Consider the following 13480-nt stretch of genomic DNA (forward strand, 5'->3'; position numbering starts at 1 on the left):
TTTGACTTAAAGTATGTTTTTAAATATTTCACAATATTTTGTCTTCTAATTGTTTCCTCACAGTGGCTAGAGCAGTGGTTCTCAAACTGTGGTACGCGTACCGGCAGTGGTACGTGAGGTGCCGCCCGGTGGTACGCCAAATGACCCTGGAATTGTGTCGTGTGCGCTGAAAAACTGTGACAGTTTTTTTTATTTTGTATTTTAATACGTGTCGAATACGCAGCCTACGTACTACGAGACAGTGCGCGCTAATACTTCAGTGGACACAAGAGATACTCTGTAATTCTATATCACTTTATAGGAATGCGTGCTACGGACACAAGTGGCCAATTGTATTTAAAAAAAGCTACTGTAGGGAGGAAGGAGAATGTGCGTGATTTTGGACCAATGCCAACGTTGTAAACACAGGAATGCATAGAAATACGTGCTACGAACGCAGGTAATCTTGTGAGCACAGGAAAGCGTGATAGATAACAGAAAAAATATTTAAGAACTGTTCTAAGTTAATTTGAGAAAAATACACCGAGCGTCTCTGTGTTGCGCATGAAATATAAACGGAAACGCGGAAAAATGCAAGCTTGCAAGCGGATTGCTAACAGGTAAGCCACACTGTTTTTGAAGAACCTTATTTACCGTTGGCAAAAGAGCTGACACGTATTATGTGTGGAGAAAAAGCTGCTAAACAGCTCGACCTGCTGCCCCCCGCCCTGAAAGACACAGTTACTCATAGAATTATTGAAATGAAAATTTATATCAAAAGTACACTGATAGAGCGCGTTAAGATGAGCAGATGTTTTTCACTGCAATTGGAAGAGTCTGTAGTCGATTTGGCCAATTTGCTCGTTTACGTTAGGTACGAGTTTGAGGGTACGTCCCGTGAGGACTTTCTGTTCTGTAAACCGCTACCAACAGGAACTACAGGAGAGCACGTATTTCAGCTTCTGAATGAATTTATCGAAGAGAATGGCATCGACTGGATAAAATGTGTCTGAGTTTGTACAGACGGTGCTAGAGCAATGACGAGCTGACATAACCGTGTAGTTGCACGAATTAGATAGGTTGCTCCAGAAATTAATGTACGCATTACAACATCCACCGCGAGACCTTTGCCGTCAAGAAAATGCCTGACGATTTAAAATCTGTTAGACTGTCGTGAATTGTATCAAGGCTCGAAAAATGAATTCACATCTGCTTTGCTCGACTAAACAGGCTCACCCCTCTCACTGAAATGGTGCTTTTTTATTAATTGTTGTTACCGTTTTTTTCTGTAAAACACTTTGAGAAGCCACCTTTAAAGGCGCTATATGAAATAAAGTGTGTGTGTGAGTGTGTGTGCACGCGCGCTCATGTTGGTCATTGAGAATTTCTGGGGTTCCTATGAGATGATGACTTGTAGGTGGTTCTTGGATGCTTTGGTTGGATTAAGGGTGGTACTTGGTCCAAAAAGTTTGAGAACCACTGGGCTAGAGGTTATAGATAGATACTTTATTGGACCCGTGAGGGAATTTGCAGAAAAACATAACTTCTTGAGTCTGGTGCCTTAGACCACTCAGCCACCCTGATGAACTACGTAGGTTGGTAAATGCTGAATCAACATGAACATTTAAGTCTTTTTCATAAGTAGCTTATTCTAGCTCAGTGTAGTTTTTAACACCTGCAAAACCCTGCACTTGGAAACATCAAACACTATTAGCCAAGTGTTCATCCAATCTTGATTTTGATCTTTTTTATTTCATTTGCTGCTTCTATAGTGTGTGCTAAGCCTCCTAATTTGGTATCATCTAAAACAGTGGCAAGTTTACCAGCTATATCAGATTCTAGATCATTTATATAACGTTTGAAGAGCAGTGTTGCTACTACAGACCCCTGTGGTACTCCACTAATTTTCTCACCCCATTATGCCATGACTTTGAAAAGCTGTTTCCATGAGGCTGGAATCCATGGAAAGCTTCCCACAATACAGTATGTGACAGCCACCCTGACGTTTTGTAACATGATCTTTATCAGAGGGCTCCAGGACAACACGCGCACGTGTACACAGCTGTAAGGATCAAAACAGCAGTGCAATTTTATTTACACTAGTGGGGGGGGGAAGACAGCCTGAACCAAAATAAAAGCTTTGAGATCCTGGCTGATCTTCTTCACAAGGTCTGTAACTATCATAGCCAGGCAGTTAAGCTACTTACCGGTTTCAAAACGACTCCTAATACTCAGTCTTCCCCGAAAGTCTTTGAAACTTCCAAACTTTCTCAACTAACAGAATTAGCTTCACAAAACTTATAGATCTCTCGAATCCATGGTCACCCCTTCTTTGGGGAAAGGAGCACACAGGGGTCCTGCTTTCTGAAAGCAGCAGCTCATTCCCCCAAAGCTTTCTAAAGAATGTAGTTCAGAAAAGGCTGACATCTTGTCGGCTGTGCTGCTACACACACTTGATCACACCTCAAAGCAATTACGCATTTTTAACCAGTCAACAATTTGAATTGTTTTTCTCTACACGCAGTACAAAAAGATCAATGTTTTCTGATGCGATTCAAATGGAGTCAATAGAAATACTGAATATTACATTATTTCCAGACTACAGATGTTCTCACCTTTATAACATTTTAGTTAAAAAAGCAGGGTCTATTACAGTGACATATAGCAACTTGGATTCTACGATATGACACACCATTTCAAAATATTGCGTGACCTTTAAAATGGGACCTATCAAATAGAAAAATACATAAATGGCTTTAGAAGTAGAAGCATCTCATCTCACGTTCAACTACAGAGAGAAGCTACCGGGGCAAAGTGGGTGGAATTGAAAGCATTCAAGGCATTTATTTTCCATCTTAAAACAAGGCGCGATATCGTAAAATAGGAGAAATACTGCAGCATCGCTGACAGGATTCCAGGAGTGAAAATGATTTGGAAACAGAAGGCCTTGGTCATGGTCACTGAAACTTTAAAATGTGGTTACGGACATTGTGAAGATGAACAAGTGAAGATATGCACTTCTCCTCCGCTGTGCGTCATCACTATTGCTTTGTTTCTGGATTATTTCTTCAGTCATAAGCAGCCCGGTCTCAACCCTGAGACCGCGAAGTCATTTGCATTCTGAGATGTGCACGTGCTGCAGCTCCAGCCACCAGCCCTGCCTGCAGCTCTGCAGAGAGCGAGGCTGGAGGGGTGAGTCACTGCGGAGGCTCCAGCCGAGCTGACAGAGATTGATAGCGCGGCCTGCGATAGTTCATTTCGCAATGACTTCTTCACGCCTAGATTACAGCAGGAAGGCGGGGGGCCACATTTAAACATTCTCAGGGTTTAAAAACAAACCCTGCTGTCCTCATAACATTACAAGCTGTCGGGCACAGCATTCAGCATGTTATGAAGGACAGCTCTGTTCTGCTCCTCTCTGGACTCTGAACTTCTCGGGTGCACAGTGTCTATATTTTGACATTCACCCACTTTTCCCCAAAACCCCTATATGATCCCCCTTCTCTAAATTACAACCCTTCCTCTTCCAGAAGACAAACACACCACAAGTCCCTGTGACTTAGAATCACATTGTTGATTTTTGGTTGTAAAGACAGTTCAACTTGTATCCAGTGACAATGTAGAACAGGGGGAGACTTTTGCAATTGCACAATTTCCTCAGCAGCAGATGTAGCAGCCAGAAATCAATAATGTTATTCAAACTGACCAGGGTTTAGAGAAGGAAGAGGGAGTTTTGCAGGATGGGGAAGCAGGCAACATGAAGTCTTAGAAATGTAAGAAAGATGTCCTATATAGACACCATACTGGCGAAACGTCTCTCTCACACCAGCAAACATCTCCAGTAGTGGCACTGGAACCAAACAGAAAATGACACCTGCCTAACATGGGTATATGATTATTTGTCCAAATAATTTAGTTATAATGCACCATGTTAAGTTGCGATGAGATCAAAAACAGGATAACATGCTATAAACTTTGAATCCTAACTGTACAAATTTAGAAAGTCGACTTGACATGCCTCCCATAACCTGCTTAAACGTGCTCCCAATAAAATGATTAATTAAATGAAAAATAAATAAAACCAATTGTGTTGACTTTTGTTTGGTTCTAAGCATCCTGAGAATGGTATTTGACTAAAATGTCCCCACCGGGAGTGTATTACAGAACAGATGAGTCTTGAATGAGGCTTGTGATAAAGAAAATGACTCCTCAAAGTTTTTGTATTGCAAAGATGTCACAAGAACCCTTTGGCAAAGGGGGAAATGGATTGTTCAGTTTGATTCATATATGGAAGGTCAAACAGCCTGACCCTTACACCATTTTTATGCAGCTCAGAGTTTTATTCCTAGGGACCATGTCTCCTGACAACTTCTGTATACCGTATGGTTTTTATACCAAGAACTCCCTCAATTTATTTCTCAGGCAGATATTCTGCTAAGATCAATACAGAAAACCTTTAGTGTTCATTGAAGTCATGCACTTCATGAAATGCACTTGTAAATGAATTTTATAATAGTAAATTTGACATGAACATAATTCAATTTATCGTGAACAATTCCCTGTAGAAAGTTAAGAATGATTAAATGTGTTGTAGAGAAAACATATTTCTTATTAACAAGAAAATAATGTAGGAAAAATATTCATTCTTATCTTAGACTAGGTTCTAAGGATAGTAGAAATGTTGTACATAAAGTATAGCTGTTCTTTCTCTAAGCAACACAACTCCACAATTAAACTGACATAAATGTTGACAGGGATGTGTTTTTCTGTCACATCAGACAGTTAACCATCAGGGCTAATTATATAGCTTTGCAAATTTATTTAAATAAGTTTAGAAGGCCATGGTGAAGCTTGAGTTACCCTAATTCAAAAAACAGTTTTAATTAGCTCTTTTTTCTCTGCTTTGTTAATGGACAGACAATATTCATTTTCAAGGCAGTGACAAAACCTTGTATTTACCAGAGACAAAATAAAATCTGTTTCCTGGGAAAACAGAAAAGAGTGACTGAACTTGCCATGGGCTATTTAAAGTCGTTTGCCAAGGACAAAGACATTGAAGCACTTTTAAAATGATTTCCTCTTAAAATCCGTCACTGCCCGTATTTTTATTTGCTGCGCACTTGTGGTTGAGATATAAGTAAACAATTTGAATAACAATAATTCAAACAGTGCTTATGTTTAAATACTTATGAAAATGGTTCTATACTCAGAATTAGAATAATTACAACTGTGGCAGATTGATTTTTAGGGGATGGATGAAGTGAAAAAGTATAGGGAAAAGGTAGTATGAAATTCGACTTTTATGAATAAGGTCGTGTTTAAAGTATAAATTGGAACTTCAGAATCTTTCTTCTATACACATGTTACTCATATAATATTGTTTACTCATTTATTTTTTCCCTACAATTTGAACAAAGGAAACCAGTAAAATAGAACCATTGGAATTATCTCTTGAGTTTATATGGATGGCTGGATGATTATGTTATGAGCAACATGGACCATGATGCATTATAAACCAGACCGTCCTAGAACAACCAACCAACTCCCAGACTATATTATCACTTTACCCCATATCACACCGCACATAATGCTGGTACATTTTACAGAACTCTGTGTTTGCCAGATGCCTCTGAAAGAGACTTAACTGTAAATCCAGACAATAATAATTGCAGATGCTCCAGGATCACTTTGTGTAAGCTAAACCCATTTCCTCTTAAAGCACCATGCAATACATATTTAGGCAAATGCACAGCGAAAATCCTTATCTCCTGAAATACGTTAGAGCGAGCTGTGTATCATCTAGCTGATGCAACAGTCAGTTGGAGTTTTGTTTGGACTGCAGAGTTGATTTTTTTCTTTACAAGGACTTTGAGTAGAAACCAGACATTGTCTACATGATGCCAGAGCTGTCATATGAAAAAAAAAAACAATAAGAACAACACACAAAGTAAATTTGGCTATGCGCTACATGAATTGTCAGATTATTTTTCATGCACAAAGTATGATGGTCCCACTGTACTGGGCAAGTAAGTAAAAGTTAATGAGTTTCATGCTAATGAGAACATCCTATAGTAAGGTTATCAGAAGTCACAATTAATCTTTCGGCTTTGTTGCAGTCGATGGGAAGTGTTGTTTACAAAGTATTTTGTATTCAATATCTTACACAAGCATGGGCATCTGCTCCCAATTCTATTTGCATTTTTGTGTTGATGTATTTGCACAAAATAATGTTCTTACATACTGTACTTACCTACTGTATCATGACATAAAAAATAGAAAATATTAAGGCCAAACATATCTTTTTTATGAACACCATTCATTCTTCGGAGCAAATCATAATAGTGTACAATATACAGTATGTCATCATCTTACATTTCACCTTTCATTATCTATTTTTTCAGTGCTTTTATTTAATACACACAAAACATATGAATCTGGTCTTTTATTATCCTAAATAAATATATTTTAAACAAAGATATGAATGCATATGAATATGAATACATTAATTGCACATTTTAAAACTGAGGGAGTACTGAAAGAAAAAAAAGTATTTTTAATGGTTTTAATGGTTATCAGTTTAATGGCAATTTTACTTCAGAAAAGCATTAGTCTGCTTTTGTCTTACTCTATCTGGATTAGTCTGTTGCAAAACACATTTTTTAGCAAATAAGTTTGTTCTAAAATGGCCTTAATTAATGTTAATGAGGATTTCACCTTTGCAGTACCACTGAAAACTGGTACAACAGTAACAATGAATACAGGAGCAACTATTTCAGACCACAATAGGATGCAAATTAAAACATCCCAAAACAATTAAGAGCCAACTGGTCTTTGTTTCATTGATATAACCTAAAATTCTCTCGAAAACCTGGTCAAGTTTGGGCTTTATTATTCACGACCTTTACAGAATTTTCCAGATGTCACGAAAGGTGCAACACGGCATATGATCAAATAAGAAACACAGTAGGAGAACAACATAAAAGGTCTTTGAGAGTTCAATATCCTACACGTGGCACAAAATATTCATTTTCTGAATGTAACAGCCGGAGGAGTTCTTTGAGAGCAATGCCAACTTGCGAGCACCTTTAAAGCCAAACGTTTGATTTTGAGGAAATATCTGCTGGCCTGTGCAGCAGTAGAAATTTAAAAAGAATAGATATTAAGTTAATCAGTCCTTTTAAGGAAGTGGTGCTCATGTCAAGAGCAGAGGGAGGCTCCTGTGTTCCTGCAGCTAGTAACTGTAAGAGAGAGCGCTCATACACAATCACTCCTCAAACCACGGGCATGTCCAGTTGATACCAGTACCTGATGGATTCTGGTATCAACTGGATACCATAATTTATTCTGACGGATTGCAGAAAAAAAACAATCACATCGTACAACTTTCATGGCATTTTCTGACGCGTATGCATGTGTGTTTTGTACAGGACAATAACTACAGAAGATGTACTTAGAAAAAAAAAACAGTATTGCTGAAGCAGAAAAAGCTTGGCGAAATTAAAGGTGTCCAGAAAGAGACATAGCCTGAAAACATCTTTGATTATTTATAACATCACAATGAACTGGTGGCAGAGGGACAGAAATGCATTACAAAAAGGAAATACATTTTTAAGCCCATTTCAGATAAGACTGCTGAAGCAGTGAATGCCAGGGGCACTTTTTACACAGCAGTAGATAAAGAAGTAAAGCATATTAACTAAAGAATTAAATACAATACTGTACATATTATTTATACCTGCAGTACTCATACACTACTAAAACTGTTTAGTATTATCCATTAATTAAGCTTGGCATTTTAGCCTGCACTGTTGCTGTGCTGCTGTGTTGGGGAACAGTGAAAGTAAAATGTATTGAACTGCACATAATAAAATGACTATTGCATTTCCAGCACATGTACCTCCACTTTGAGATTTGATCTCGTCTGATCTCAGAAGCTGATGTGAAACTGATGTGAATCTTTGATTGAGCCTAGACAGTTCCAGATGGAAGATCGCTAAGGGAAACCAGCTTGGTGGACCAGTTGGTGGTAGTCTTCCCTCTTGACCAGAATTTCCACAGCAACACACCAGAATAGGGAACACACCGTTGTCCTGGCTAAATTCAACCTTGGACTTATTCAATGTGGTGTGCCTTAATTGTTCCCTTAATTCAAATGGTGAATCGATTTCTCACTTTTCCACCTGCTATGCTGTGTTCCAGGGCTTCAGACAGGTGGGAGACTTCCTATAGTTTTGAACAAAGTGCAGCATGGTGGTGTAGAGGTTAGCTTTGCTGCCTAGAGGCACTGGTTGCCAAGGTTTGATTCCTGGAGTTTGTATGTTGCCCTTGCGTTCACATGGGCTTTCTCTGGTTTCTCCAGTTATCTCCCACAGTCCAAAAACATACTCGTATTGTATGGGAAAACTGACCCTGGTGTGAGTGTGTGCCTGTCTGTGTCTGTGCCTGTGTGTGCCCTACGATGGACTGGCGTCCCATCCAGGGTGTATCCTGCCTTGCACACATTGTTTGCTGGGGGAGAATCCAGCTCCCCCCTGCGACACTATATTGGATCAAGGGGATAGAAATCGAATGGGTGGTTAATGTGGGTACCCTCCTCCATGTCAAGCTTTTTGTAATCCTTTTAGGCTGAGCAGCAGTGTAGAAATTGTGATATTATGAACAGTAGAGAACAGTAGAAAAGTACAACTCCCACAACTGTTTTCTTCCATGAGGGGCAAAGTTAGTCAGGCATTATGGAAGAGCTATAACCCCTGTCTGAACCTTTGCCACTTTGTCATTAGGTTTGATGACATATCTGCCAAGTGTCAAAGTGACAAGAGACCAATAACTTCACCGCTACAGCTTCTTAGAACAAACTTCTGTGGCTAAAATTCCTAATAATAAAATGAGTACATTTGTTAAGCTTCCTTTTGAAAATAAAAACAGTACACTGCACTTTCCTTTCCAGCACCATCAAGCATTCTTAGGTAATCAAATCTTAATTGGCTCTTATGTGTAATATGGACAAACAACCTTTGAAAAGCATGAAGAGTTAATTGAATGTATTCATGTTTTGCACTGCGCAAGGACAGACAGAGCTATGCATGATGCAGTGTCCTGTTAAGGTTTTTTTTTTAAACTTCTTTACCTAATTATTTCGGTCTGACAAAACGTCTAAAGATAAAGTATACATACAACATTTACAAGGGTGGTATTCACCAGAGCAATTCCAGTGCCATCTCAAATCTTCCGAAGGCCTACTGCAAAACTGAACTCACAGCTAAGGCCAGTGAAGTTAAAAGGCAAAAAATGTACAGTATAAAACCCCAATCTTTTATCAAACCCAAGCAGACATTCATTGATTTCAAGTCTATCAACAATGAAACTGCAGATTCAGCACAGAAAGCAAAGGGCAGACTTTCACTGTTGACTGCAGAACATTGTTCTGTTCTGATGTGGTTATCTGATGGATGTGTGAAAAAAGCATTCGTAGACTCTTCCGTCAATATGCAAAATACACATACTGTAGATCATAGGAAATAATGGCTGCTCTCATCCTTACACCTTTATCTGAGGTGAATCAACCAATATGAAAGCATATAAATAATTTTACAATACCTCCATGAGAAAACACGTAGTGTTGCTAGAATAAGCCCCAGCTGAATTTGGTGATGCTAGAGCAATCGGACTCGGTGAAGTACATGATAAATCAAGACCGTATAAAAAACTTTGTGGGAACTGGGACAGCTCATCTGTATTGACGAGCAAAAGCGGGTGTTCTGAATCTACTTCTGATCTTTTCTTACTGAGGTGAAACACACAGTAAAGAAATTTGATGGAGAGAATATAGGCCACATAAAGCTCCTCAACATATTGACAGCCCTGCCAAAGTCTGCATGCAGGGGAGTTGTGATCCCAACGGTGATGATCGACATCCTTACCATCTCGTGATCGGAAATCACATGGATCTCTGTCCTTGGTTGGGTTTACATTTTAATTCTGTGTCAGGTAGTTGAAGCTGTCGCTGGAGAGCATGAGTGTGCTGAAGGAGAGAAGCACTGACTTTATGGTACAACAAAGAGCTCCAGCTGTGCCTGTCAGTGCATGTCAAAACTTTGCAAATGATGGCAGCACTGTGTGCCGAAAAAGTGCTGAAAGCAAACAAAGGCATGCAGGAAATAATGGAATTAGCCCAACTGTTTGGATTTATCTCTTACATTACAGACAGAACTGTAAAGAGCACACTTAACTAAATGGGGTGAAACCTCTTAAACTACTGCTTTCTGGGCTGCCGTCAGTGCATCCTACGATGCAGGAAACACAAATCTATTTGCAGAACTTTGCTCCCTAGAAATAATAATGCCTTCACTTATAGCCTGACTCTGTAGCAAAACACATTAGGAAAAATGCGCCGCTTTTTCAGGGAGAAGAAACATTTCAGAGCAAAGAACAAAAGGAGCCCTGCAGCAGCAACCAAGGGCCAGGCAGAGAGTGTGAAGAGCATGAGTGGCAGATAGACATGATGGGGACAGAGTTGTGTCAACATTGACGTGTTAACTCACTCACAGTGAGTTACTCTGAGTTGTTTTGTAAAGCCGTGTGTTACGATATGTACTGTGCCTCTTAGTCAAATTATAAATGGGTTGTATTTGGTCTATCGTTAGGGATCATTTTTAAATACTTTGACCATTGTCAAAACCTTGATGCATCACTCAAAAGAAGACTTAAATGCTGGCCAGTCCACCTGAGGTGTTGCTCCAGCGTACAGTACCAGTGGCATGAAGGCTTTGCTTCTTTGACAAGCCATTTTACCATTGACTGTTCCTTTCTGCGTTTTTATCAAGTTTAACATTCAACAGGTAAAATCACCTCATCACCAGTGCGGATTAAGTTCTTATTAATTGAACGATTATGCAGCATTCAGAGTTACTTGAGTGTATCATACCCAGTCATGTGCCTTCCAAATTCCATTACAAATATCCAGAATCCATCCCCACAAAAGCCAGAAATGTACATTGAGTGCTTTCATTTGATGATCAGTATATACAGTACATTATAGATAGACTGCATATACTGTATTCATATTAATACTCTATATTAAATAGAAATTGTATAGATATTACATATTTTTTCTTATAAAGTACATGGATAGTAAGGACATTTTAGAGGAATTTAGTTGACACAAATTTAGTAAAGGAATTGAGATGGAAACAAAACAAAATGGTGTTTGGCTTTAGGTTTTGTGGCACTTAAGTTTGGTTTGCATGCATTGGAATTTAAATGAACCCCTGCATTTTAAAGGCTTGTGTTTCTAAGTACCAGAATATGAAGGGGCAAGGGTCCGTGTTATGTTATGATAGCCTGACTCTCACCAGCACACCAAGGTGCCGCAAAATCTAAGAAATGATCATTAGTTTTATCACTACAAAATATTTCACCTCTACCCTCCAACATGTTAAGATTGTGTGCGGCCAATACTACTCAGGGTACTGTAGTTACTTTTCACCGAAGGCCCTCAGCCACTTCTGCCAGGACACGTTTGAATCAAGCTGATCTATATAATAATCCCTTTCCTAAACAGTAACAAAATTAAATTCATGAATTATTGGAAGGGTCCATAGGCTTTGAGTTTACCAGAAAGTAATTTTGCCAACCTTATGGGTATTCTGTTTAGTTTCTAGCACACACATTTTATTTTATTATTGCCATAGGCTTTTTTTCCGTGAGCTGAGAGCTCTTGGTTTGGGATGTTTTTGTTTAAAAGAGAAACACTGGCTGGAAATGTGCTTTATAATTACAATGGAAGCCAGAGAGAAATCAACAAGTAAGCCTGGTAATTTAGCTTGTGGGATTATGTTTTCCTGTTGAGGAGCTGTACATTTTTGAACAACTTTTCAAGAGTGTTTTCTTATTCTTTGTAAGCAAAGAACATTATTCAAAGGGTGAAAGTCAGTGAATTAAATTGACTGTCTGGAGAATATATTGGGGAAAAGCCTGTCGGCAATAATATACGCTGGAAGTAATAGCATAAACACAAGAGAATGATTCTATTATATAATGAAGAAAGCATCCTATCCAATATTCTATTATTGACTGTTGAATCTGTGACAATGTACTTTTATAAGAAACCTGTGGGAGAGTTTCCTCAAATGGTTATAAATAACTGTTTAGACTGTTGCCGCCAATGTGACTGTCTGGGGATCAGTTCTGCTCTACGGGAGAAATTTAAGGTGGTAAGTAGGAAATGCACCTTGTTGCTTCTATTAATACTGTATGAGCTTCCCCTGAGGCTTGGATCTTCCCTTGTATCCTGTGCAACATGTGAGGCGTCCTGTAACAGCCAAACTTTACCAGAAAAAGTGAACAGAGATCAAATCGCAGGAACTGATGAGGTATCATGAAATCGAGGAATGGGCAGATCGCAAGTCTGCAGAGGTGTGCACTCCAAATGGTCAGAGCCACACCATGGAGAGGCGACAGTGTGTTGGAGTGGAGATGGTCTCATGCTGTCATCCTTTTCCAAAACCTTGTATGTAATAAAAGTAGGACTTGCATAAAGGCAAAGTCTATGCCAGATGCACACTAGCTCATCTTATCTAGGTTTCTTTAGCAATGAGTGGACATGAGAGTAAATGACTCCCAGATCTCTGAATGGAATACCAGAAGTAGTACTTACTGCTTTATAATTACTTGGTTCAGTCTCACCGTCTTAATGGCTGGACACTACTATAGTAATTTACAATCAATGGGTATTACCGCTGAGAGACTGCTGGAAGAGTTTTGTTAATGCCTTATTAATATAATCTCTTTTTCCTTTAACTATTAGTTTAATCCCATCAGGCCTAGGAGAATTGTTTATCTGTGGTCTCCAGTACTTGTAACACATCTGCCTCTTCTGTGTTGACATAATCTAATACAGAAGTTTATCTTTCCCCAGCCTGAAGCATGTTTATTCTTTCAAAAAAACAGACTACGGAGCAATGAGACATGGTTTAAGAAAAGTAGAATGGGATCAGATAGATATGGAATCTGTAGAAAATGAATGGCAACAGTTTAAATACATTCTGCTTGCAGCATAGAACAGATTTATTCCAAACGTAAGCAAATCAGATCCAAGCTGCAGGTCTTCTTTAATCCTTGTCTGTTCTAGCGATATCTGCAGCCAATATCTATACCATTTCTGAGGTTGCCAAGCAGCAACTTCACTGGTTCTACTGTGCAAAGCTCATCCCCACTTTGTTTGCTACTGCCACTCTTTCCCAGTCCAGTCTGGCCCACATGCTCCTAAATCACGACTGGTTTATCTCTCCACCCCAACTGGTTTTCCTGAACTTGTTTCCGAATTACTCTGCCGCACTGATCCTTTCTGCTGTCGCTTTCGACTGGATGGACCTTGGTTTGTTTTTCCAGCTGCTTTACTCACTCCTTCTTCAGATATTTAACCTGCCCCTTCCGACTTTGATGTCATAACAATGGCATCATAATTGGCCATTCTTCTCTTTTCTCTGCAGATCACATTAGC

The 13480-nt window shown here is 39.1% G+C and overlaps 1 long non-coding RNA gene across 1 annotated transcript in view; it reads left to right on the plus strand.

The window, feature by feature from the left end:
- The first annotated feature begins 230 nt into the window (after nucleotides 1–230).
- The window catches only part of LOC138224305 (uncharacterized), a 28528-nt gene continuing 15278 nt past the window's right edge, over nucleotides 231–13480 (plus strand). The window contains exon 1 of the long non-coding RNA XR_011182752.1: nucleotides 231–599. This is a non-coding gene — a long non-coding RNA (uncharacterized lncRNA). The remainder of the gene's footprint in view (nucleotides 600–13480) is intronic.

The sequence above is a fragment of the Lepisosteus oculatus genome, chromosome 19 (assembly GCF_040954835.1).
Source record: "Lepisosteus oculatus isolate fLepOcu1 chromosome 19, fLepOcu1.hap2, whole genome shotgun sequence".
In the NCBI taxonomy this organism is placed as follows: Eukaryota; Metazoa; Chordata; class Actinopteri; order Semionotiformes; family Lepisosteidae; genus Lepisosteus; species Lepisosteus oculatus.